Genomic DNA, 24,735 nt, shown 5'->3' on the forward strand with positions numbered 1-24,735 from the left:
TTATATATGTATTCGTATTTAATAATAGCATTCTGTACGTGGAGTATATTGAAAACATGAGTCCATTTTATATATAGTTTCATTAGCTTAAGGTAAAATGCATCACAGGTACTATTTTCTATGACATAAAAGGCATCTTTGTAAGTTTAACATGTAGGCTCATACAACCGTGGCACAAGCAGCCCTAATTTAATTTCTGTAAAATTATCTTAAGGAAAGGAGGGAAAAAACAATCTGTAGTTTAGTTTCACAATGTAAATGTTAATGTATTAATGTAAATGTATCATCAGTGTGATACAGTTGCATAATACCACTTTGAGGGATTTTTTGGTCCCACAGTGAAGCACTTCTGTGCTTAATTTTACCTTTGTGGCTGGATTGCTGAGTTTCTAATGCTCGATTGGAATAAGTGCCTAATTCTGTGAAGTAGCCTTCCCTAAAATCACTGAAATACACTCATTAGCTCTGTTTCCTGTTAACATGTTTCTGCTTTGTAATTTACTTCTGTTTGTACCCCTTTTCAAAAACATCTTGTTTTTCCGGCATCTTCTTGGAATCACGATCATTATATCAAATACAACTTGATTTTTGCTTATTTCTAGCAAATTGAGTTCATTTCTGGCTGAGGTACACTGTAATGAAATGTCTTATGTTGGATCTCAAAGCTTTAAAAAAATTGTCTTCGTATTATTGCTTGTAAGAACAAACTTTCATCATTCCAATTGAGTCTTATTTTTGTAGTTATTATGTGAAAACAGAAACACAAAGCTGCAGTTGCCCTGAAAACCTTTTGTTATATATATATATATGCTCTTCCTCTCACCTCCCAGGTTATTGTTCTTGTAGAGGTAGGAAAATGTCAAACCAGTCCTAGAAAAAAGATTTAGATAACTGGTATAGACTCAAATTCTGAAGCTTCTTCAGCCTGCTGAGATCCCTCAAAATGTTTTAAAGCTTATAGGTCACATTAATGTTAAGAGTTCACCTCCTTGTGTTGGAGTTTGCTTTCCTTAGGTACTTCTTTCATCACTCTAAACCGTAGTCCATTGGCATCTTGGAACACAGTCTGGAAAACAATTACTTAAGCAGCTTATTATGTGTATGATTCCAGCAATTCTTTCTTTTCCAGATAAACACAACTTCTGTCTCAAGGAATGCTCAGATGCCAATGAGGTAGCTAAAGCCTGTGATGTCTCTGACTCTGTGGATTGTTCTTATAGAACAATGTGTTTTCTGTGGGGAAATGCAACATCTGGTTGCTCATATAATAGGTTTGAAGTGTAACATTATTTGTACCCACTTACCGTCAGTCTCATTTATGCTGGCTTCCAGTGACTGAAGGTGATGAAAGAAGACTTGCATTGAAAGAACCACATGATTTGAGCTCTGCTTTGCTTTCCTAAAATGTTTAATCTCATTTTTAATAATTTTAGTTTTGAGTACAATTCGGGTCAGATGAGGTTTGCCTTCATGAGGGAATTGAATCTACATTGGTTTCCTTAGTCCAGAATTACCTTTAATACATTGGAATAGTAGCTGGATTTTGTATCTTAGTTTTTTCACATTGATTTGTACTCGGTGCATTAAGAGCAAACCATGAGTTTACTCTTAAAATGTTGAAATGTGAAAGAAAATACCAGAAAACTCGAGATTTTCATGTAATAACCTTCTTTGTGAGTGACTAAGTTTTTTATTAATTTCTTTATTAAGATCTTTCAGAAGTTTTAATTTCTGCTTTCCCCCCTCCCATACTATAGTGAATATCTCTTCACTGTATTCAAGAACAATGTGATTATAGCATTCCCTGCAGCTACAGAATATGGATTACATTATGTTCTTTACTGTGAATTAGAGGAAAGACATAAAGGAGAATTTTGTTTTATACCTCTTTAGACTTTTATAGTATAAATACACTTTCAGTTTTTACATAGACATGACATTTCATCAAACACAGGTTCAATAAATTGTTTCTTAAAGTTGTTGTTAAAAAAAAAGCCAAGCTAGTAGATTTTTTTCATTTTGTCTGTTAAGAGAAAACCTAATTTGTCCCAAGTAGTAGGAAAGAGGCATTTTTGCAGTTCTTATCATGGCAGGTGAAGGAATATTTGTGGACATACCAAAGAAAATTGTGTTCCCTGTGTAAAGCAAAAGACAAACTAATTGCTTAAGTGACTACAAACCAAAAAAATTGATTAGGTCTTCAAATGTTGTTTACAAATAATGACTGCATATAGATTCAAAGGGTGAGAATTGAAGATAACAAAAAATTATCCCCTTGAAAATAAGATACATAATATCTATAATTCTTTTATAAGAAATCAAGATCTGAATATGTGTTAAACTATATCATTGCTAAACAAATATGATATACTATATCCTCTCAGCAAAAAGTATAATGGTTCTATTTAATTCATTTTAGTAAGAGTAAACCTAGCTGCAGGAAAAAAACCAAACCAAACAAACAACAAAAATTGCAAATTAAAAACTAGATTAAATATATTATCCAAATACTCTCCTTTTTTCCAATTTAAACAACAAAAAACTTTAACAAAAAATAATTTCAACTTAAAAGTCTTTCTAAAGGTAATGTTATATTTGCATCTTTTACACTGCCCCTGTAAATGCTCAACTTGAGGTTCCATGTGCCCATGCTGTGGATATGGCTGCTCAGCAGGTCTGTCACCCTTGTTTGGTACGTGGGCTGTCCTGGGAAGATGCAAGTTGCTGTAGTGGTGGGGTGGGAATGAACAAGAAGTTGTCTATCCACCTCTTTGCTGGCCAAGGAATTGTGGGTGCAGAAAACTCTCATTCCTGACAGAGCAAAGTGCAAACTTTCCTTGGGGTTTTCCAGGGGAGAATACACTGCTGGGTGAATATTCTAAGTTTTGAAAGGTCAGCTTTCTTAAAGATACTTCAAGTATCAAGAAAATACTCTTTTTCACATGCTCATGTCATTCGGTTTTGGGCCACCCACCCTACTGTTGCTCGTCTGCCAGCGGGCATGCCTGTAACAAGGCGAGGTGATGTCTCCCAAAGGAGTTGCTTGAAACAAAATCTCAGACTCATCCTGCTGAGAAGCAGCTCTTTGGGCAACTTGACAAACTTTGAAAAAACTACTTCTTCTCATTTTATTTTACAGCCCTCCTTGCTTTGTTTTACGATGCTCATAAAAATCTGAGAGGCCCAGGAGAAATCATAGTATCATTTGGAAGAAGTCAACAAAATTACTCATTGTAGTATCCAATTCTCAACCTCCAACGTGGCAAACTTTTTACTGCCTAGAAATGGGAAAAGATTTTGAAAGCAGGAGCTGTGCATGTTTTCTGTAAAATGTTCCTAATTTGCACTGTTATTCTGAAAATTTGAGCTTTGGTGTATAGAAGGAACTGACACAGAAAAGAGTCTGCACTAGTGAGGTTTTTGTGATTATCAAGGCATCACGGTTCCCCATCATTGATCCAGGCATGTTCCATATCCCTAAAAAAGAATTTGTTATTCTAAAACATATTGAAATATTTAATGCTGACACAACTAGAGACACTAACTTACATTAACTCAGAGACCACTGTGAAGAGGAAGGCTTAGTTACGATAAAAGTTGTCCCTGGACTGGCAAGATGTCTACCTCACCTGTTTCCCAAATTCCTGCTTGATGTCAAATGAAGCAGTTGGTAATTTAGTGTGACACATGGGACCATCAGTTCTGGTGTCAGGAGCAGATGCTCATCATGCTCAGCCAGCTCCCTGAGAGGGTGAGGAAGGCACCCCTCAAACTGACCAGGGAGCTGAGTCCAAGCAGTCAGCTCTGACTCATAATCAGTACCCATCCATACTTGTTTCAAAAGAGTATGAAGTTAGTTTTAATAATAAAAAAATACACTGCCTAAGTATATAAACACATAGATAGGAAAACAATGTTATGGTAGAATTTAGTCCAAATTAAGTATTTACGGTTAGATTAGATTCTCCCCTAGTCAGGATGGTTTCAAAAGTATTAGACCGTTCCTTGTCAGGGGACAGGTCGATTTAAGAAAATTTATGACCAGTTCCTGACAGTTCAATTTATGCTACTATTACAGAGCAGATAGCATGTTTTTTCCTAGTGCCTTCTGTGTAAGTGGATAGGATGGATGCTGTTTAGGTAGCCATTGATTGCACATTTGCTTTGTGTATCTAAGGTCTCAATAGTGACTATCTGAAAGCAATAATTAAACATTACTTGAATATGATATGTAATGTAAAGCTCTCCTGCCTTCTTTTCCACCCTTTTATTTCATCCTTGACAGTCTTCAGGATCAAAACACATTTGAAGAGGTTGAAGGGCAACACTGCCAAAAAGAGATAGCATAAAAATAATCCTCTGGAATATATCTGTTAGAAACATAATCAGGCACTTGGTTAGAGCATGATACTAATAACGCCAAGGTAGTAGGTTTGATCCCCATACAGGCAATTCACTTAAGAGTTGGATTCGGTAATCCTTGTGGGTTCCTTCCAACTCAGAATATTCTGTGATAATCTCTGTGAAGCTGTGAGAGTGCTCATTTAGTCACTCAGCAGTGCTTTAACTGTTATAATAATAAATGCTTTTGATTTCTCATTAACACTTTTAAAGGGGATTGAACTGCTTCCTCCCTTGATTTACCACTTCTTTTTATGGATAATATGAAATTTAAGAATCTAGATACTGATCCAACAAAGCACATAAAATATGACTAGTCTGATTAGAACAATTGGATGTGCTTACATTTAAAGCACGTGTGAGTATCATTGCAATAGTGCCTAAAGGAAAAGGAACAAATAAGGCAAATATAACGAAACAGAAAATAATGTAACAACGCTTATATAAACTTTTTCACTTACTTCCTTAGTTGTAAACATGATTGATAAAGCAGCAACAAGTTTTAAAGTCTGATAAGTTAAAACACACCACTGGTTTGTCCTTTTGCTCAGTTCATGTTTCTAGTTTTCTGAATTCCTAACATTATGGTTCAGTGTAGAATGAGCTTGTGATGAGATTGTTTTGTTTTTCTAATGAAAACATTTTTTTCTATCCTAGAATGTGAAATGTTATTCAGATATTTTTAAAAACTTTACATTTCTTGAAACTGAGTTGATTTTTCAAAGTTTCATATTAAAAGTTAGGAAAATGTTATATGGAATCTACCCTCCTAGCAGCAAGGTCTTACTTGATGGAGTTACCTTTGGTGAATTTCAAAATATTTCACATGAAGGAGTTTAATCCTCTGAAATAGTCTCTCCAGTATTTTTCCCAAATCATTTATTGAGATTATTCTTCCTCCTATCTGCTTTCAGTGGCACTTATATTTTTTGATAGAAGCAGAAGGCAGCTTTTCATTAGCACTGTGCATCTTTGGCTTTTAATTAGGTTTTCATGAAGCAAGTTTCCCAGGCTGCAACATTTTAGCTGAGACAGATTTTTAGTTTTATTTCTATATATTAAACGATATTTCAGTACCTACAAATGAGTGTCCTTAAGCCTGGATATGAGTAAATACCTTATCACCAAGATCCTTGAAGTTTTATACAGTCTTCCAGGTATCTGACTGCTTTTAGTCCAGTATGATATTTAGCTTGATTCTTTTAAACAGACTAAAATCTACAGCACTTTCAAGTGCCTGTTGGACAATCAGGATACAGATGTAAATAGCTATGCATCCTTATTTTGTCTCTGTATCTGCTTTTATTTTATATGAACATTGAAACTGTATTATTGAGTTACTGCACTGTTTAAACATAAGAAGGCTCAAACAAAGACATGTTTTGTATGGAAGTTGCTATACAAAATAAAGCTGTCTTGTAGTTCCATCCAAAAATCAATGTGTCATCACGTTAAAAAAGGTCTGCTCTACCTTAGTAGATTGGTTTTGCTTTGCAGGAAATGAAAGTGCCAGTTTATTCTTTGTTCTTGAAAAATCTTTTTTTCAGCACAGGAAACAAATGCTTCTAACTTTCTTGGATCTTTTTAGCTTATAATTGTATAACTGTGGAAAGTAATCAATTACAAGACACAGCAATCTGGCCTTTGGTACTAAAAGTAAAATAATAATTTCAGTCTCAGAGGTTTCCCATGTCGATAGTTCTCTTTCTTTGAGGATCTGTTCATCCTGAGCATGATATAGTGCACAGTATAAAAGCACAAGTTTTCAAAGACACAAATGCTGTTCCCCAGTAGGTGGGTGTAAATCCCAACAGAATTGCACCTAGGAAGTAGAGCAGATTTTGAATCAAAATGTTTGATAGTTCCTGGTAGTTGTGCTGAAATCAGCCTACCTAGGATTATATTAACACCGAATAAGCATTCTGTGGTACGGTACCTGTAAATATGCACTTCAGTAGTCTTTCATGTTGGATTCTCTTGTCTCTTCCAAACAAAGTGTGATGTCTATTATGTTCAAGCATCCATTTATTCTAGAACTGCCCAGCTCTTGCCCACCATCACCGTATTTCTCCAGGCACTTAAGCCAGGACTTAACTTGTGTCCAAAGATTTTGGACTTGACGTACATGAAGTACGATACTAAAAAAGGCTGTATTCTTTTTGAATCATGGCCAGTTAAAAAATGTGCTGTTTTATCCTTCAAGATCTTGTGCAAGGATATTTGTAAAATAAAACAGTAAAGTCACAAAATACAGAAATTTATGGTGATGGTTATTGTACCTGCTGATTTTCTGTAAAATCGTTTTTCCTTCTGCTTGTTTCCCAAAGATCAGAGAAAAGTACAATATTAACTTCCATAAACCTTGATCCCTCATTGCAACTTTGTTTTTCTCCTTATTGTATCTAATCACCTGAGCATTTTGACTAACATGCCCGTTTCCATGCTATACATTCCTCGTTTCAGATGAGAAGTGTCCCCGCTTTATTTCTTGTTGGAGAGCATCTGGGGCTCTCATTTAAACACACCAATTACACGATTTCAGAAAAGTCCGGGGAATCAGGAATTCCTATCTGTGTTGACACCCTGACTTATATAAATCACTAATTTGTAGAGATATGATCCATTATATGAATTATAGTTTAATGCAAGTTGGATTGAGTGCTCTGAAGTTAAGATCTTGTGGCTTACTGTAGGCTTTCAGTGTCATACTGGGCAAACTGCTTTATGTCTCGGAGTCTTGATTTTCCATTTATGATAAAAGACAGAATTTCCTTTTTTTTTTTCCACTTCTTTCTTTTATTCATTTTGAATGTGATCTGTTAGCTGAGGAACTTCCGTGCATGTATGTGTTAGGTTTCGTAACAGAAGTGCTAGGAACAGACTTGAACCTTACTGCCCCTACTGGTAATGGGAAGTTTTGTGATGCCTTCTCCTTTAACAACCTGTATGCTTTCAGAGGGATTTTGTCTAAATTGTTTAAGAAAGACAAGGACATTTTCATGTAATTTAGGAAGTTACAGACAACTGTTCTTGGAGACTTATTATTATTTTCTGTATCCTCAGTCTCTCGTTAGCATAGTTTCTTCAGTGTTTATGCCACCATAAATATCTGTAATAATTGTTCAACTTGCAGCAATCTAAAGATGACACGATGCTTAGCGGAAAGAGGAATATTTGCTACATTCATAGCACTTACCTAGTGCTGGCATTCAGTGGTGACACTAAAGTAGATCCCCAATAGGCAATCTTACAAAATGAAAGAAAGCAAGCATTTTCTGAGAAATTGATGACATCCCACTTAGTTACATCATTTTATAGAGAAGTCACCTTTAGTCTTGTTCTACTTAAGGAGTCATCATTACCCACGCAAATGCTGTCTGCAGAGACTCTGGAGTGACTGTGAAATCAAAGGAGAAAATAATTCTTTTGAGTGTTTTCTTTCTTGGTCCTTTCTGTAATTACAGGTGCACCCTCCAGACGCAGTTAAGGGTGAAAACAGCTGTTAATTTTAAATTACTTTCAAAGGGCATTAGGCAATCAAAGAAATAGAGAGTAATCAGGATGTTGCATTACAAACATTTCTGTATAAGTATTGTACTGTTTCTTTTACATTTTTTTCCCTTGCAGGGACCATTAAAAAAATCAAACCTGAATTTATGTAAAGTGTACAGTCTCATTAGTTGTCTACAATTATAAGTAAAAGTTAATGTAATATGCAGTAATTTTGACATCATACCAGGAAAATTGTGTAAATCATCATTACAAATGTTTGAAGTATGGTCTTTTTTTTCATTCTAACCTGAGGAAGTTTTTCAGAAAGCTATTAGGCTTAACAGGAAGGTAGAAAGAACAACTGAGTTAGTGACAGGATCTGTTTAATCCCATTTATCAATGATTTTGATTTTACCAGGGCAAGAGCTGTTCTATGGTCTGCATTGTCATGCAAGAAGAAAGTTCCAACAGTACATTATCCGGTCTTTAAAGTGATCAAGCATAAGAACAGACCTTTGGCTATGTTTCCCTTGCTCTCCATTTTTTTTTTTAATGGAGAGTAGTTTGTTTTTATAGATAATTTTTTTTTTAAGGTTAAAACACTGACAAGAGAAGTAGAAATGTTTCGCTCTACAATCTGTGCATGCTCTTTGGAAAATGAGTTTGCTCCACTGGAAGGCTTCAAATGGAGGCAGGGCACCTTATTCCAGGGTTGCTCTAGTCAAGCACAGGGTGTGTGACTGTAGTACAGGGGAAAAACCCATGGAGGGGCCTGGAAGCACTGTGCAAAACACATGCACATATACCCCAACAGCACCTGCTGGCCATACAGCCTCTCCCTCTGTGAATCAATGAGCCCCACTTGCCAGTTTAGATAATGATTTTTTTTTTAAATTCCAGTTAACATCAGTTCAATTCTATGCTTCTTAACAGAAAAAAAATGATTAGTAGTAAGAGACCTGTTGCAAATCCACCAGTGTACATGGCGAAGCCACTCTGAGGGGCTGCACACTCAGGCTTGCCCTTCTGTGAGGCATTGGACCTTTCACAGTCTCTTTCCCTATCTTTACTCCTGAGACTCTTCTAAATGCAGCAAAACTCGAGGGCCTCACTCAATGTTCCCGCGAGGAAGGCTGTCCTCCCCTTTCCGTGTCATACTGGGGTTTCTGATTCGATTTTCTCAACAGCTGGGAACAACAGCCCCAGCAGTGGCTAGAATGAGTGGCCCCTGCAGCACACTGGCCTTGCACAGCCAGGGAGCTTGCTCTCTCTGGCAGAGATTTGGCACTGGTGGTTGCCAGCTGTGCCCCCATGGTGGCAATCTCCATGGTGCAAGCTGTTGGCATGTCACCCCTTTTCCTCTGTGTGCCATTTGCCTTCTCTAGGTACAGCCTTCATGACCACCCTGGTCCCTGCCAGGTATCGCTACAGCCTCAGCCCTGCCCATTGCTTTTATAGCCTGTTCAACTCATTCTAAGTCATTTACTAACTCATTCCTCCAGTGGCCTCTCAGCATTGTGTACTTAAATACTCCGTATCGATCCCTACACACCACTGAAAAGGGCTGTTGGCAGCAAAAGTGGAGTAAAGGTACAACTGAGCCATGAGCATGTTAAACAAGTAAAAGAGCATGCAGCACTGACTGAGTGGGTGCTCTCTGCTACTTCCAGCCAATTGAATTAATCAGCTAAATGGATTTGGGAGATTCATCCCTTGTCCTGCAGGCTCTGTCCTTCCTGGCAAGGATCTAGAGACAAATGACAGTCGGTCATATCATAGTATTCAGTCTCTTTGATGGAAGGCTCTGGTCTGTGCTGTGTTTCTGTGGCCAAGCATGAGGCTGGACAGGATCTCACACAGGATCACCTGGGCTGTTCACCTGCTTTCAGGGAGGACCAAGCATACCTCTCCTCATCTCGACAGGTGTTTGTCTCAACTGCTCTCATTGCTTCTTGGGACAGCATAATATGCAATACCTGTAGATAGCCTGCTACCTGGCTGATTGTCCTTGTGTTAGAAAGCTTTTCTCCAAAACTACATACTGCGTCTTGTCTTCTGCATGATAAACATGGAGAACAATTAGTCATCATCCCCTTCTCAGAACAAACTTTTACATATTTTAAATATGTTATCATGTCTTCTCTTAGTCTTCACTTTTTCTAGACTAAACAATCCGTTTCTTTCAACCTTTTCTTCTTCTACATCTGTTACCAATTTTTTGTGGTTTTTGCTTGGACTCCCTCCAATCGTCTTCTTCCTTCAACAGCCCAGGAGGCAGAGTTGTATTGCAGTCAGGGCCTTGCCGCTGCTAGTAGGGGAAAATAATTACTTGATTTGCTTACAGTATTGCTCTGACTGTATAGCAGGCTACCTTTTTCTGCAACTGGATATCATCCTGACTGATGATTTGCTTATAGACTACTATAACTCCCCTGCAGATCTTTCTATGGTGATTTTCTCTTTGTGGATCTAATGCATTCATTTCAGAACATTTATCCAAGTTACTGCAATTATGATGAATTCTAATGCAAACTTGTAAACTGCTTGCAACCTCACACAGTTTTATATCACATCAGATTTTACAAATCTCTTCCATCACCAAAGTACAAGATCGTCAGATACAGAAGGCATCAGAATTACAACTAGTTTGTTTTGAGAAACCTACTGAAAGACCTTTGTCTGATTGATAGCAAACAGAGGTTATGTTGTAGGATGTAGTCAAATTTGTCTCTACCTGTCACTGTGCCAGCGTACAACAACCCGAAATTACTGACATTTTGGCCACCAAAGGCAATGCTCAGATGCTAAATAAGTCTCTGCAGAACTACAGGAGATGGCAGCAGTATTGTCTCAGGCAGAGTTTATTTTGAACTAGCAAGGTTGTTCAGTGCTGAATTTCTTTTTCTGACACGTTTGCAGGGTTTTTTTTCTTATATTTCACTATCTTTCTTTTCCCTGCATGTTTGCATGGTGAATTCTTTGCAGTTCTCCCAGCAGGTGTACTTAACAATACCTTTTAAATTACTCCTCTGGGGCTCTAAGGTAATTAAATATCTCCTGGTATGCATACTGTTCCCTTTCTCTGCACTGGGTTAATTGGCTGCAGTGCTTTAGTGCTGACCTTCTGTAAACTTGTCCTCTCATTTAAACTCTTTCCCCCCTTGGATTGCCTTTGCCTGGGGGTGTCCTTGGTTAGTCTCTGGAGCTGGCTGCGGCTTCATTCTCTGTGCTTGTCTAGCACTGGTCTGCTCTTCATTTCCTAGGAATCATGAAATCTCTCATTCTATAATCACTTTGGTTTGACTTCCTTTTCATCAGTAAATTCTTAACAGTTCTTCTACAAAACTAAAGTTAAAACTAGAACACCCTCATATATCTTTTATCACTTTGTGGCTTGCCAAATTACTTCTTCAGCAAATACTTGAGTATCTTTTCCTCCAGGAGAAATAAAAGAGATGTGTGATATCAAACTTCATCCATATTCTAATTTTAGAAGCCTTTTGAATTTTTGTATGCTTTCATGGAGGAGTTCTTTCATCTGGGAAGCCAAACAGAAGACTGTTTCAAAGGTTGTCTTCACTCCTTGAAGTAGCCAAGGGCATATTTTTATGACCTACTAATCTAATCCTTTCTGCAAAGCAATTGCAACTAAAAAACACAGCTTGCTCTGACCTCAGAAGCCGAATATTGTTTTAAAACAAACTCCAGCTTTTAAAAATACCTCTGGAAGACACTTCCTGAAGAAACTACAAAGGGTTCCTTGTCTCATCAGTATAATGGCAACCGCAAAGAGATGACATATAACCTGCTGTTATATCATATAAATATGATATGCTATCTCTTGCCTTACCCTCATGACAGGTTGTCAACATGCAGCATAATAAATATAATCTTCTCTGAGCAGCGAACAAAGCATAGCTAAGACTGACAGAGACTTCTACAACCTATATAAATATAAAAAAAAGAGGTGAACAGTGTAAATCCTCTCTTGATACAACACCCAAGGAGAGCATCGGTCTCAGAGTGCTTGATCTGTCTCTTACGGGGCAGCTTACAAACCTACATCTGCAGCCCTTTTTTCCTTTAGGAAAGGATGTATGTGGTTCAGCTATTTGAGCATGTTTCTTGTTTTCTTTGTTTAAAAAATATTCTGTAATAGTTAATTTGGACCTTTGTAAATGGATGACAAATAGGCACATTTTGTTAAAACAGAACTTTCATTGTAGCCATTTCTTACCCTGCTATCAGAGCTGTTTCAGTAGCTCTGTGGGTAACAACAGCATTTTTCTTTCTTTGGAGGCTCCAAGTATTACAATTATTTTAGGGGAATGGTTTCGGATTCAGTTTGTATTCGTACGGATAGGTTATATATCATGGGTATTATGTAATGCCTGTAATTTAACACTCCACAACGAAAACAAAGCATTTATTATATTCTGAGGCATTTCCAGGGAGTGAATAACTATGATTAACTGAATAGGCCATTAGCTACCACTCTTACAGCTCAAATGCAGCTGAAATAGCATTTATTTAGTGGCAAAAATATTTGGCAGCACTGCACTTACAAAAAAAACCCCAAAACTTTACAAATTACATTTTTGGAAAGTCCTCTGCATTCTTAGGAATCTCCAAAGAAGTTGTATTTAAAGCCACCAGACTCAATTTTCCTAGGTTGTAACTGTACAAGAAATATAATAAGTATATAATTTAGGCTAATATATTTTAACAGTCTTATACTGATATATGTAGGAATTCAATAATTAAAGTAGCTATGGGCATGAAGTTTTCTTTGGATTGATTAAACCTTCTCACTCCATTATCTCCATTTTATTGCACCTTTTTACTTCTGGTCAGATGTGTTTGTTCTCTGTACTACATATGTTTTTCCAAGTTTTTATATCACTGAAGAAATATGTTCTACAACTAGAGAAAAAAGTATCCTTGTTCATTTTATAATAGTAGAATTACTAATGATTAGCAAGATTTTTTGTTAGTGATCTGAGCCAAAGAGCACAACCTAACAGATACTAAGTTACTTACCGTATTTTACTTATGTTTGGGTTTTCTTAATGCTATCTTGGCATTGAAAAGGATTGCTCTGTTTAGTACACCTTAAACACCTTCTATTGCAATGTCTGCTGTTACTTGCTAAAAGCTTTGCTTATAGTAAAAGAATTTTCCTTTGTGCTGAATTTTTGTTCAAAACAAGAAACGGAATATATGTTCAAGGTAACTTGAAGGGCTTTCAAGGGTCTTCAGTTTATTTTTGAATTTAATATTCTTGACAGTTGAATCTGATTAAAAACCAAATACCCTCTAAAGTTTCTTTATCTTCCTCTCTCAGATAACTTGTTAATATATTTTCATGCTTTCTATAATGTCAGGTCTCTTCAGAAATACTGGTGGTGGTTACAGTAAGAAGATATTATAGTAATTAGCAAGAATATTTCTGATTTAAATCCCTTGGTGAACAGGAATGATATGAATTTGGCTATGTTGCCCTCTGGAGATCCTCGGCATCCAGAGCAGGCTGCATTCCTCGGCTGACTGAAGCTGATGGATAACTTTTTGTAGATTGTGTGGTCTGTGATGGAGCTGAGGAGCAGAGTCTAGCTCTAGTGATTGTCTTTTTTTAGAAAAAAAAAAAAAGTCTATTCACAACTGAAGTTGAATTTTACTTTAATTTTCCCATTTCTTAAAAAAAATAGTGTCTACTGACAGTAGTATGCTTGAAAAAGCTAAGAATTTTGAAGGACCTAATATTGACTGCCTGATAACTATGAAACTTCACAATATTTTAGAAGTAGGCATGTGCAAAAGAGATAATTTTAAGAGCAGTGGTATCAAGAGAATGCAACCACTACTGTTAGAAACAGATTACAGTCTTTGTCAGAGTTAATGGAGAAGAGTATTGGTGATGGAAATGTTTGTTGACATGAAGAGCATCTGGTTGTGTATTTCAGAAAGAAAGGTGGGATCAGTAGCTGGTAAAATAATAAATTCTATTTTTGCTAATTATAATTGTTTATACAGAGCTATTTCAATTGGTTTTTGTTAACAAGGACATTAAAGATTTACTTTTTTTTTTTAGGAGCTAGATTTAAGCATGCCAAAATGTCTAAAATGTAATATGAGGGAGTGTAGAAACAAATCTATTTAACAGTTCATCCAGTTAAACCTCCAGGACTGATTTAATAGTAAATCATTGGGAGACCGTAGCTGGCATAATAACACCCAGTAGTCTTCAACAGGTGCAAGAGCTTTGAGTATTCTCTGGAGCTCTGTTGTCCCATAATGATTATCTGATGCAGTTTTTACGTGTTGTGGTATTTGATTGAATAACTGAAATGAATGAGTGGTTGCAGCAATGTAGATTCAGTCAATGCTTTTAGAATTTGCAGAGGAACAGCTGACTAGAAAATGGAGGTAATGATCTGAAACAAAATGACCTACGGAAATATTATCTTTTGCTTATTTGGTGCTGGACTGATCTGCCATCAATACGGAGACATTTATAGAATAACAAGAGCATGGAAGTAAGAGGCATTCTGTTTACATAACTTATAAATTTTAAGTAAAGGTGCCAAAATATTTTTAATGCCAGGCACAACAAGACTGAATCACCACTGGAATTATTGGCTTTCTGATCAATAGCAGCTAAGGTCACAGAGATACCACAAGTAAGATCATAACTTGCACCTAAAATAAAATTATTTAAGGAAATATAAAGCTAAATATATATAATTGCATTAAAATGTAGACTGATATTTCAAGCAGTTTTTAGGATCTCTGAGAGAAGCTCCAGGTTGTACGGTTCACCTTTCATGGCTATTCATACACTTCTAATTCACCAGGGACATAATTCCTGCACTGCAACTATTGGAAAGAGTATTTCTTCTGCAAAGTGGGAACTATGAAGGGCATGGGGGAAGGAGGCTGATGGTCTCCACTGCATAGCTAAACCTAGGCAGAAGACTCTATTATTAGACAGCAGAGGGCATGTGGACACAGCAAACACATTCATTCTGCAGATGGATAAAACCCTAGCAGGCAACTACACATGGGTACCTTTCATCCAAAGGAGATGCTGCAAGACTGGGATAAAATTTGGTAGTACAAATATAAAGTCAGGCATTCAATGAAATAAACATAATTTCTGCAATTACTTTTTGGAGACAGCAAAATGAAGGAGAAAAATAAGTATTTTTATTAACTGTGAAATATCTCTGAGCCATCAGTGCAATACAGCTGTGTAAAAAAAAAAGAAAAGGAAATGCTATCTTAGGACCTATCAAGCAAGGTAACTCCAGCAGAGGTAGTACAGTTAGCAGTGTCTATTATAGAGTCATAGAATCATTTAGGTTGGAAAAAGACCTTTAGCTTTGTCAAGACCAACCATTAACCCAGCACTGCCAAGTACACCACTAAATCCTATCCCTAAGCACCACATCTAATCCTCTTTTAAATACCTCCAGGGATGGTGACTCTACCACTTCCCCTATGCAGCCTGTTCCAGTGCTTGACAACCCTTTTGGTGAAGAATATTTTTCCTAAGATCCAATCTAAACCTTCCCTGGTGCAACTTGAGGCCATTTCCTCTTGTCCTGTCGCTTGTTACCTGGGAGAAGAGACTGACCCCACCTTGCTACAATGAGGTCCCCCCGACCCTCCTTTCCTACAGTCTAAACAACTTCAGCTCCCTTAACTGCTCCTCACAAGACTTGCACTCCAGACCCTTCACCAGCTCCGTTGCCTTTCTCTGGATACACTCCAGCACCTCAATGTCCTTCTTGTAGTGAGGGGCCCAAAACTGAACGCAGCATTTGAGGTGCAGCCTCACCAGTGCCAAGTACGGGGGACAATCACTGCCCTGGTCCTGCTGGCCACGCTGTTCCTGATACAGGCCAGGATGCCATTGGCCTTCTTGGCCACCTGGGCACACTGCTGGCTCATGTTCAAGGAGCTGTTGACCAACACCCCAGGTCCTTTTCTGCCAGGCAGCTTTCCAGACACTCTTCCCCAAGCCTATAGCGCTGCATGGGGTTGTTGTGACCCAAGTGCAGGACCTGGCACTTTGCCTCATTGCAGCTCATACAATTGGCCTCGCTCAGCCTGGATCTAGCCTGTCCAAATCCCTCTGCAGAGCCTTCCTACCCTCTAGCAGATCAACACTCCCACCCAAATTGGTGTCATCTGCAAACTGACAGAGTGAGTGCTCAATTCCGTCATCCAGATCATCAATAAAGATATTAAACAAGACTGGTCCCAATACTGATCCCTGGGGAACCCCACTCGTGACCATCCACCAGCTGGATATAACTCTGTTCACCACCACTCTCTGGGCTCAACCATCCAGCCAGTTTTTTACCCAGCAAAAAGTGTACCTGTCCAAGCCATGAACAGCCAGTTTCTTCAGGAGAATGCTGTGGGAAATGATGTCAAAGGCTTTATTGAAGTCCAGGTAGATAATATGCACAGACTTTCCCTCATCCACTAAGTGGGTCACCTTGTCACAGAAGGAGATCAAGTCGGTCAAGCAAGACTTGCCTTTCACAAAACCACACTGGCTGGGCCTGATCCCCTGGTTGTCCTGTACATGCCGTGTGATGGCACTCAAGATGATCTGCTCTATGACCTGCCCTGGCACTGAGGTCAGGCTGACAGGCCTGTAGGTCCTCAGATTATAAGCTGATCATGAATAAATGTAAGATGTAAATTCTAGTCATCAGCGCAACGAACTTCTGAAAGATTAAGCAAAAAGATGTTAAAAATTAAACAGAAAATAAATTATAGGATAGAGCTTGGCCAGTTATTGCAAAGGAATAGAAGCCTGCACTCTGTGACCTTTCTGTCTCTTGTTCCTCTACTTTGTACCCCTCCTATTCCACATATTAAAGGGCTGTGAACTGTTTTGTATGCTCCAGGGTTTGCTTTCAGGAACAGTTGCTCATAGGTATTTAGTGAGATGAGAGACAACACTAAAAACTGAAGAAGAGACTGTGAGAAAGAAGAAAAATCTAGGGTTGTTGGTTGTCTCAGGATTGCCACCAGCCATCGGTGTGATACAGCCCTGACAAATGCTCAGAGAGGTCTAAGAGCTTCAAGTCCGTTTCAGGGTGGGGATGCTCTTGTCAGTGTCAGCTTGCTTCCTCCATGTTACTGGAAGCCCAGCCATCAGTTACTGCTTTGAGACAGTACAGGAACTGCTATGTGCTGCTGGCAAACAATTCTTAGCCAATTCTAGATGATATTCAGTGTCTGTGCAGTGACTTTTATTACTTTGCCCCAGTGTGACCAGTTACAGGAATGCATCAGCCCCACAACTGGGAGGCAGGGACAGCCAACCTTCCTCTTGAGTGAGAGAGGTGCTGGTGCTGAGCATTCCCCCTCCTTCTGGCTCATACCAGGGGAAAGCAGTAGTTTGGGACAAATTGCATTCACTGGACCCTGGCAGCAAACAGCTCCCTAAATCAGTCACAGACACCTGTAGGCTGACCCAGCTCCTGCAAGGCATGGAGGTCCTGGTGAGTTTAAGGCCTATTCTGCAGAACTGATGCAGCACAGGAGTAGTCACACTGTCAGCTCCCAGCTCTCCCACAGGATGTGTGGGTGTGATGGGGATGCTCCTGCTGTGAATACCAGCTCTCAGCACCACCCGACTCTGAGCCTGTCCTCACTGCTTCAGTGCATTCCAGAAGGGTTTGCTTGAACTGCCCCTGCTGTGTTTATGGATATGCTTTTGCCTTGAAGCAAACCAGAAGCATTCCCACAGTCAAGCTCAGCTAAGGAGAGATTAAGGCTGCTCTTCATTAACACCTTGAAGTGTTGTTTGCAGTTCCCAGCTCACACTGTCTCCCATACCTAGCCACACCAATGAGCACTGTTTGGCCTGAATGTAGATGAAGTGTTCTAGCAAGTATGTCAAGAGTTGGCTCATGGCCAAGTTTCAGTCATGTAACTATGTAGATATACCCCCAAACAAATCTTTCTCTCCTTTACAGCAAGGCAGAACAGGATAACTGCTTCAGCCTGCAAAGCTGGGAGGTAGCAGATTTGGATGTTTCTTGTTTTGCAGATGCCAAACATTCAAGAATTGTGCCTTCAAAAATTATGAGACTGGCTTTAAAGTGTTGAAATCTTAAGATTAAGGCTCTAAAAATCCCTTTTGTTTTGCCTTCTGTTTTTCTCAGACTCTTCTGAGCCTATGAGCACCTAAAAATCACATTTTGTACCTTTTCTTTTGCATCTATGAACATAGAAAAATGAACAGAAATACAGAAACTCATATTCTCACATGAGCTGCACTTTTCAGAAGGAGAAGCTTTACAGAAAAACATCACAAGAAACTCTCCGGAGCTGACAACACTGGATTTGATAAAGCCAAGGACTGAATTTGGCCAAAATTTGCACAGCTGCAATAAGGTTATAGTTTGGATTACAGAATTTTTGCTGACAGAAGATACATATGGAGTGAAAAAAAATAGGTATAGATTACCTGAAAGAAGGAGAAGAAAGTAAAGAGGTCAGAGGGGCTACAGTTGTTGTCTTGTGCACTTCAGTAGAAACATTTTCAGTCACACACCAGGAAAACTGCTGCAAGGCTGTGAAATTCCCCCTCCAGCTCAGAACTCACCCACTCCCATAAAAAGTTATCTAGTCCCAGCCTGTATTTTGGAGGACTGGCAACTGTATTATTGCTTGGTACCCTGATCAGATCTTAACTACAGAATGTAGTGTGCCACTGGACTGTTCATTTCTAACTGATATCACATACACCACCATATTCAATGCAGAAAAGCTTTGGAAGTTAATCAGATTTTTAAATCATGTCACATAGGATTTTTTCTAACAATGTTAAATTGTTTTACATTATAATATACACTACTTTTAAAACTATTTCATGTGATTGTTAAACTGGCTGATTCTTGTTAATTTAAAAATATATTTTAAATAAATCATCTAAAAGTTTAGAGACTTTGTTATCCATTGTAATTAAGTATAATTTGAATTTAGCACGTTGTAGCTTCACTTCAGCCTTATATCCCTGGTGTCTTTATGATACCAAGACACAAAGATTGAGGTATTGCATGATCAGTAGTCCAGTCCTACCCATAAACTTTCAATGAAATTTAAAGTCAGTTAAATTATGTAGGTTTTATGCTGCTTGCTAACATGAGGAAGTTTTGCACTTTCTATTAATGTCTATTTAATAACCTTAGTCTTAATTACACTGAGTGTTGGTAATCTTCCCCTTGTCAGCCAACACACTAATATTGCACTGTTTAAATACAGACTCCTGTTTCTCCTTCTGGAAAAAAGGCGTGGGACTCATCTCGCTTTACTCTTGCAATACATTTACACTGCCAAGCTGACTGTTTTGTCTCTATAGTATAGAGCGAGTGCTATACAGTGGAGGAGGGACACCCACACGCCTCTCATGTGCTCCTGACACTTGTGGTAGGCACTTAGGCGAGCATGGGACAAATTCTGCTGCCATCACTGACTGGCTCCAGATAGTAGTGGTTGGGTACTGACATTTATCATGGTTTTGCTTGCCTGAACAGTAGGTGTGTAGTGCCATTAAAGATGGTTCTCATGCTAGTGAGCCAGGAAACCTTTAGGCCATCTGAAAAGACACTAGACCCTAACACAGATAACTGATTCTCCTCTTTGGGCACCTAACCCAGGTTATGTGAGTGACCCTCCACCCCATTCCACATGGCTGAAGTGTCTTCTCTAGAAGTTGTCTGAGGCATAAAAAGAGACTTTGTGTGCATTGGAACTGTATCTGTGCGCAACTTCAGCCACTGTGGAAAAGCAGCAGTCATTCAAAAAAAAATGCACTGGATGTTTCTAAAACATGCAGCAGTATTATAAAACAGTTTTGGACAGCTGCAGAATTATCTTTATTTTCAGCCTAGATGGTTTCAGGTCACTGTAATATCAATCCATCCACCTGATTTCTTTTTCCCGCAGATGGGGTGCACCTCTGACGTCATGTGCCCACCTTTGCCCCACGTGTCTCAGGCTTTGGCTGCACCCAGCCTGGCCAGCCCTTGAGCCTTTGCGATGCATCCCACTGTGGTGGCAGGACCCACCCAGTGCTAACAGGCCAGTACCTATCCTTTCACTCCATTTTCCTCAGAGGGATGTAATCAGATCTATGTTTCTTGGTTGGGAAACTCACTCAGGTGACCTCATATAGAATATTCAGTGGTCTTTAAGGAACAAAGCAGTATCCTATCCATGTGTTAGAGCTCTTCAAAGCACATGCAACCCTTCCTGTATCATGAGATACCCACTCAAAGACGGGACAGTTCAACCACCGAGTGGGACAGTGCAGTCCCCCTCGTGATCACTTCTTTCTCTGACTTGTGACTTTCAGTACTTTTGACTTGCCATAACAAGCGAGTTTTTTGTGGGAGCCCCTCTCTGCCTTGGCAGTCCAACAGCAGACTGCATGTCATGAGCAGTCCCGGGTCAGGCTGGCTCACCCATCCTTCTTTACCCTATTCTTTCTTTTCTGCTGGCGAAGTCAAAAGTGTTTGGGTGTGCTCTTTATGCTGCTCTCTGTGACCACGTATTTTTCAGAGGAAAGTCAGTTTCACTCTTCATTGGGAATCCAAGGGGATGTACTCCTAAATAGCAAATCAAATCAAATTATTTTAGGAAGGTGGTGTTTTTTATTGTATTTCATCTTCTACTGGCCTCATTCTTCCAGTCCGAAGCAGGTGAGGACTGTCTCCATCTCAGGAAGCAAATTATTTCACTTTTGTGAGTAACACAGGTGGCACAAGCAAAATATTTCATAGAGTGAAAAGTAGAAAAGGCCTACCAAATAACCCAAATTAGGTAAGAAGAGTGATCTGTGCTTCCTGTATTTATGGAGTTGGCTTGTATTTCCATAAAGATTAATGTAAATGGTAATCTTTCTTTGCAAGGCTCAGTATGACCAATCCTGTTTGTGTTAACAGTCCTTGTTTAGTATGTTTCTGATCAAGAACTTATACAAGATAAATAGTAAACAGTAATTTTGCAGCTTGGAGTTTTGCGAAGCTGTGCAACTGATTTGTTTCAAAGGAGATACTGTAGTTGTATATGTTTGTTGCTTTCTCGGGGGAGCTTTTCATTGAACAAAACTCAATTTTAAGAGGCTATAGAAGACTTCCATTAAGTCTAAAGTGAACAATATTTCAGTAGAGGACATTCTTCATAAAAGTAGCCATATAGATGTAAAATCCGTTTTCAGCAAGACAGTGTTATCACTTTAAATCTTTTCTCCGTAATGCTTTCATTTTGAAAGTCTATACAATTCTTAATTTTAAAACATATTTGCAGTATTATCTGCTTTTTTTTGAACAAGACTGTATGGCAAAATATTTCAGTTGTTATTATTCTTATGTGTAGGGAAACTGGGCTAGAATAAATTATTATTATGTGAGTGCATAAATTATTTGAAAACCATATGCAGAGGGTAGTTCTCAATGATACACCATTAAGTGTGGTTCTTCAAGTGTTTTTCCTTGTTCTGGTACTATTCAGTATTCTCACTGACAGCTTGGATGAAAGGTTAGAATGTACACTTAATAAATTCATAGAGCAGAACAAGCATGTTGGAAGCAAAGAGATTGAAAATGATCTTGACAAAGCAGCAGAGCAGTCTAGGAAACAGTGGGTTTCCAGCAGTTAAATTAGGGCAAATGCAGAATTGTACATAGAGCTCAATCAGCTGCACATAAATATAGATGGGTAACAACTGGCTAAGCAGTTCTGCAGAAAAGATCCTGTCTCAAGCTGAAGTGCTACTTCAAACAAGGCCAGGCTACTGGAAGGGGAGTAACAAAGGATCAAATGGGATTATTTCACTTTAGTCAGCACTGATTAGGCCTCAGTGGAAGAGCTTCACCCACTTGCAGGAACCGTAGCTCAGGTAGGATCCAAGAGAGAGCAGTCTTGCTCAAAGATCTAAATCACATATGCCTTCAAGGAAAGATGAGGGGTTGTTCAGTCATGAGAGGATGAAAGGAAGACGTGGTAGCCACCTTGTAGCAATGAGCGACTCTAACGAGGAAGGGTTTTAGCTGCCATGTATGCTATCAGTAGAAGAAAGCAGTAATAGGTTAGATTTCAATGATGGTTTAGTATCAGCATTGGGAAAAAATGTAAGTGTCAAGGAAAGTGGAGCCCCTGGAATAGGTTGTGTAGGGGGAATTAATGGAATTTTCAACCTTGCAGATGTTTAAAAATAGATTAGACAAACATCAGCAGGTATGACACTGGTCAGGGATGGGTGAGGCAATCTCTCAAATCACCTGCTAGCCCTACTCCTTTAGTGATTTCTTTTTATGTGATTATGATAAGGATAATAATTATACATACAAAAACTACTTTGGATGGCTCCACAAAATCCCAGGGTATGTAACAAAAAACTTAGCATTAATTCTGGAATTTATTGCATGGCCTCTGTATTCACATTAGATTGAAGCAATGATACTTTTTCTAATTTTGCCCATGTCAGTACTGATTGAAAATTGCTAGGGTCTGATGGCTTTATGAATGGTCTTTGTGGAATAAAGAGGAGAACACAGTCAGGTGCCTGTGGTAGGATATAAAGCATTCATAGTCGTAAGAAATTTTGGTCTTTATTCTACTTAGAGTCCATGGAAAAAAGATGTACACCATCTTGGTACATCACACCTAGGGAATGGGTGAATCACCCTCCCAGAGGTACCTTTGCCTCTCCTTCTACATATTCTGCAGCAAATATTTATCGGAGGTGTAATCTTGGTCTTTCATATTCTCAGTCTGAGCTACCAAAAGTCTTGATTTTCTGAGAACGAAAATGCCTTCACAGAGCACTATGTGGGAAAATTATAATTGACCGGAAATCAGAGTGCATAATGTAGTGTGGTCTGTTCTGAGCCTTGGTTCTGTGAAGCCCATTCAATATGTCATTATGAAGGATTTATAGGTGTTATAAATACGTAATGGACATGACTAATATGTATTAGAGGTAGTTGCACACCAAATTTACATAAGCCCTTACTAATCTGTTGGGATTCTTACTCATTTATTGTTTGCTAGTCCTCTAAATTGTTTACTCTGCTATCTTATGTACAGTGTGTGTGAGAGACAATATAGCTCTTTAAGCCAGCAAAATCTGTTATAAAAATTGCTCTTTACAGGGATAATATTTTAATGGAGCTTTTAAAGTACTAAGCTACTGGACACTTATTTTTTTAAATAATAGTATGTTTAATCCTGGATAATGTTTTAGGAACTGTGCAGTATAAGACCTTTCTCCCTTATAATCATTGTGTGGCTAACAGAGAAACTGTAAATTTGTCCCAAATCTTTTCTTAATGAAACATTTGCATGACTAAAAAAAAAAATCCAATAGAAAGGTCTCATTTATAGGGCTTTTTAAAAATTGGAATTACGCTCCAGCAACAGTGATGACTAGTTATTGTTCCTTTGTCAACAGGCAAGATGAAGGAATTCTGGCAGCTTACCATGTCCTGGGCTCTGCAGAGTTAAGGTGAGAAGTGCACCCATGTTCTAGCATGCAACCACATCGCTTCTTGGGTCTGGAGTGCCAGAAGGATCCCAGCGCGCAGACTGAGACGGCTCTGAGCACCTCAGTACCCCCGTTTTTGACAGAACCAGGGACGGCAATATTACATACCAGTATTACCTGTCTGAGGCAGGTTTAATTTTATAAATTAAAACATAAACTCTATGAGTTTCTAGAGCATATTTGTGCTGTTGAGGATGATCTGCTCAGATGAACAGTTTTGCATCCATCGGAGAGACAGGTTCTTCTGCTGGACCAGAAGATGACTGTGAACTGTACATTGTAACTAATACCATTTATAGCATCTCCTAGTGCAAAAAATTGAAGAACAGGTGCAAAGAAAATCCTGTAGGGAATAAGACATGCTTTGTTTTGATCTGCAAATTTTTAAAAAAGTTTTGTTTTTAAAGATAACCACTTTTACATAACACTATGTGTGCAGTCTATGTGCAGCTCTTCACTGTGGCTATCTATATCCCAGAGATGATGAATTCCTGTGTAAGGCACCTCAGCTTTTTTAAATTTGTGATGAATCCTTAAATTATGAGAGTACAATGAAAAACTAGAAGGGAAAAGTTCCAGGGCTTTTACTGACTAGGTGTCTCCAATTACTTCCTGTTATTGTCATAAAAGAAGAAGGAAAGGGCAGGAAGTAAAATAAAATACAAAAAACCCACATTGTGTTTCTTTTTTTTGGGCATATGCACCTGTCTAAATGTGTGCTTGATCTAATAGCCAAGGGGAGAGAAACAGCTAAAAGTTAGCTGAGCCATCACCTGAAAGGTCTGTGTTTTCGGGCAGTATTTGCTGATTTTGTCTCTTGAATAGCTTATAGAAAGAAGGAATATGTATATGTCCCATCATATGTGAAAAGGACATACTTGCCATTCCTTTATTTATTTTTGCTCTCACACAAATTAAAGTGTCAGTTATTTGGAATGCTGTTGTCTGTGGTCTCTTTACATTGTTTAGTGAGATCTTTCAGCAAGATCATTCCCATTACAGTGTAACTGCATGGTGGACCACAGCTTTGGGCCTGTATAATAAGATCTAAATTCAAATTTTTTTTTCTCATCATTTTCTCTACTCTTATGTTGTAGCTACAAGTCTTTAATTGGAATCCTGCTCATTGCTGAACACCGGTTAGAAGCTTTGGCGAAAAATGTTAGAGAGGAAGGTATTTATATGGTTGGACCTTGTTCTCCTTTGTATCGTTAATTACAACAGGTTAAGGCAGAGGGACACAAAATGTTAGCAACTCAATAGTG

General features: G+C 38.6%; 1 protein-coding gene across 1 annotated transcript in view; it reads left to right on the plus strand.

The window, feature by feature from the left end:
• The window catches only part of SCAF8 (SR-related CTD associated factor 8), an 85,906-nt gene extending 62,274 nt beyond the window's left edge, over positions 1-23,632 (plus strand). Inside the window, exon 21 of the mRNA XM_032683967.1 lies at positions 23,378-23,632. The gene's annotated coding sequence lies outside the window, so the exon portion shown is untranslated. The remainder of the gene's footprint in view (positions 1-23,377) is intronic.
• The last annotated feature ends 1,103 nt before the right edge of the window (positions 23,633-24,735 follow it).

Source organism: Chiroxiphia lanceolata, chromosome 3, assembly GCF_009829145.1.
Source record: "Chiroxiphia lanceolata isolate bChiLan1 chromosome 3, bChiLan1.pri, whole genome shotgun sequence".
NCBI lineage: Eukaryota > Metazoa > Chordata > Aves > Passeriformes > Pipridae > Chiroxiphia > Chiroxiphia lanceolata.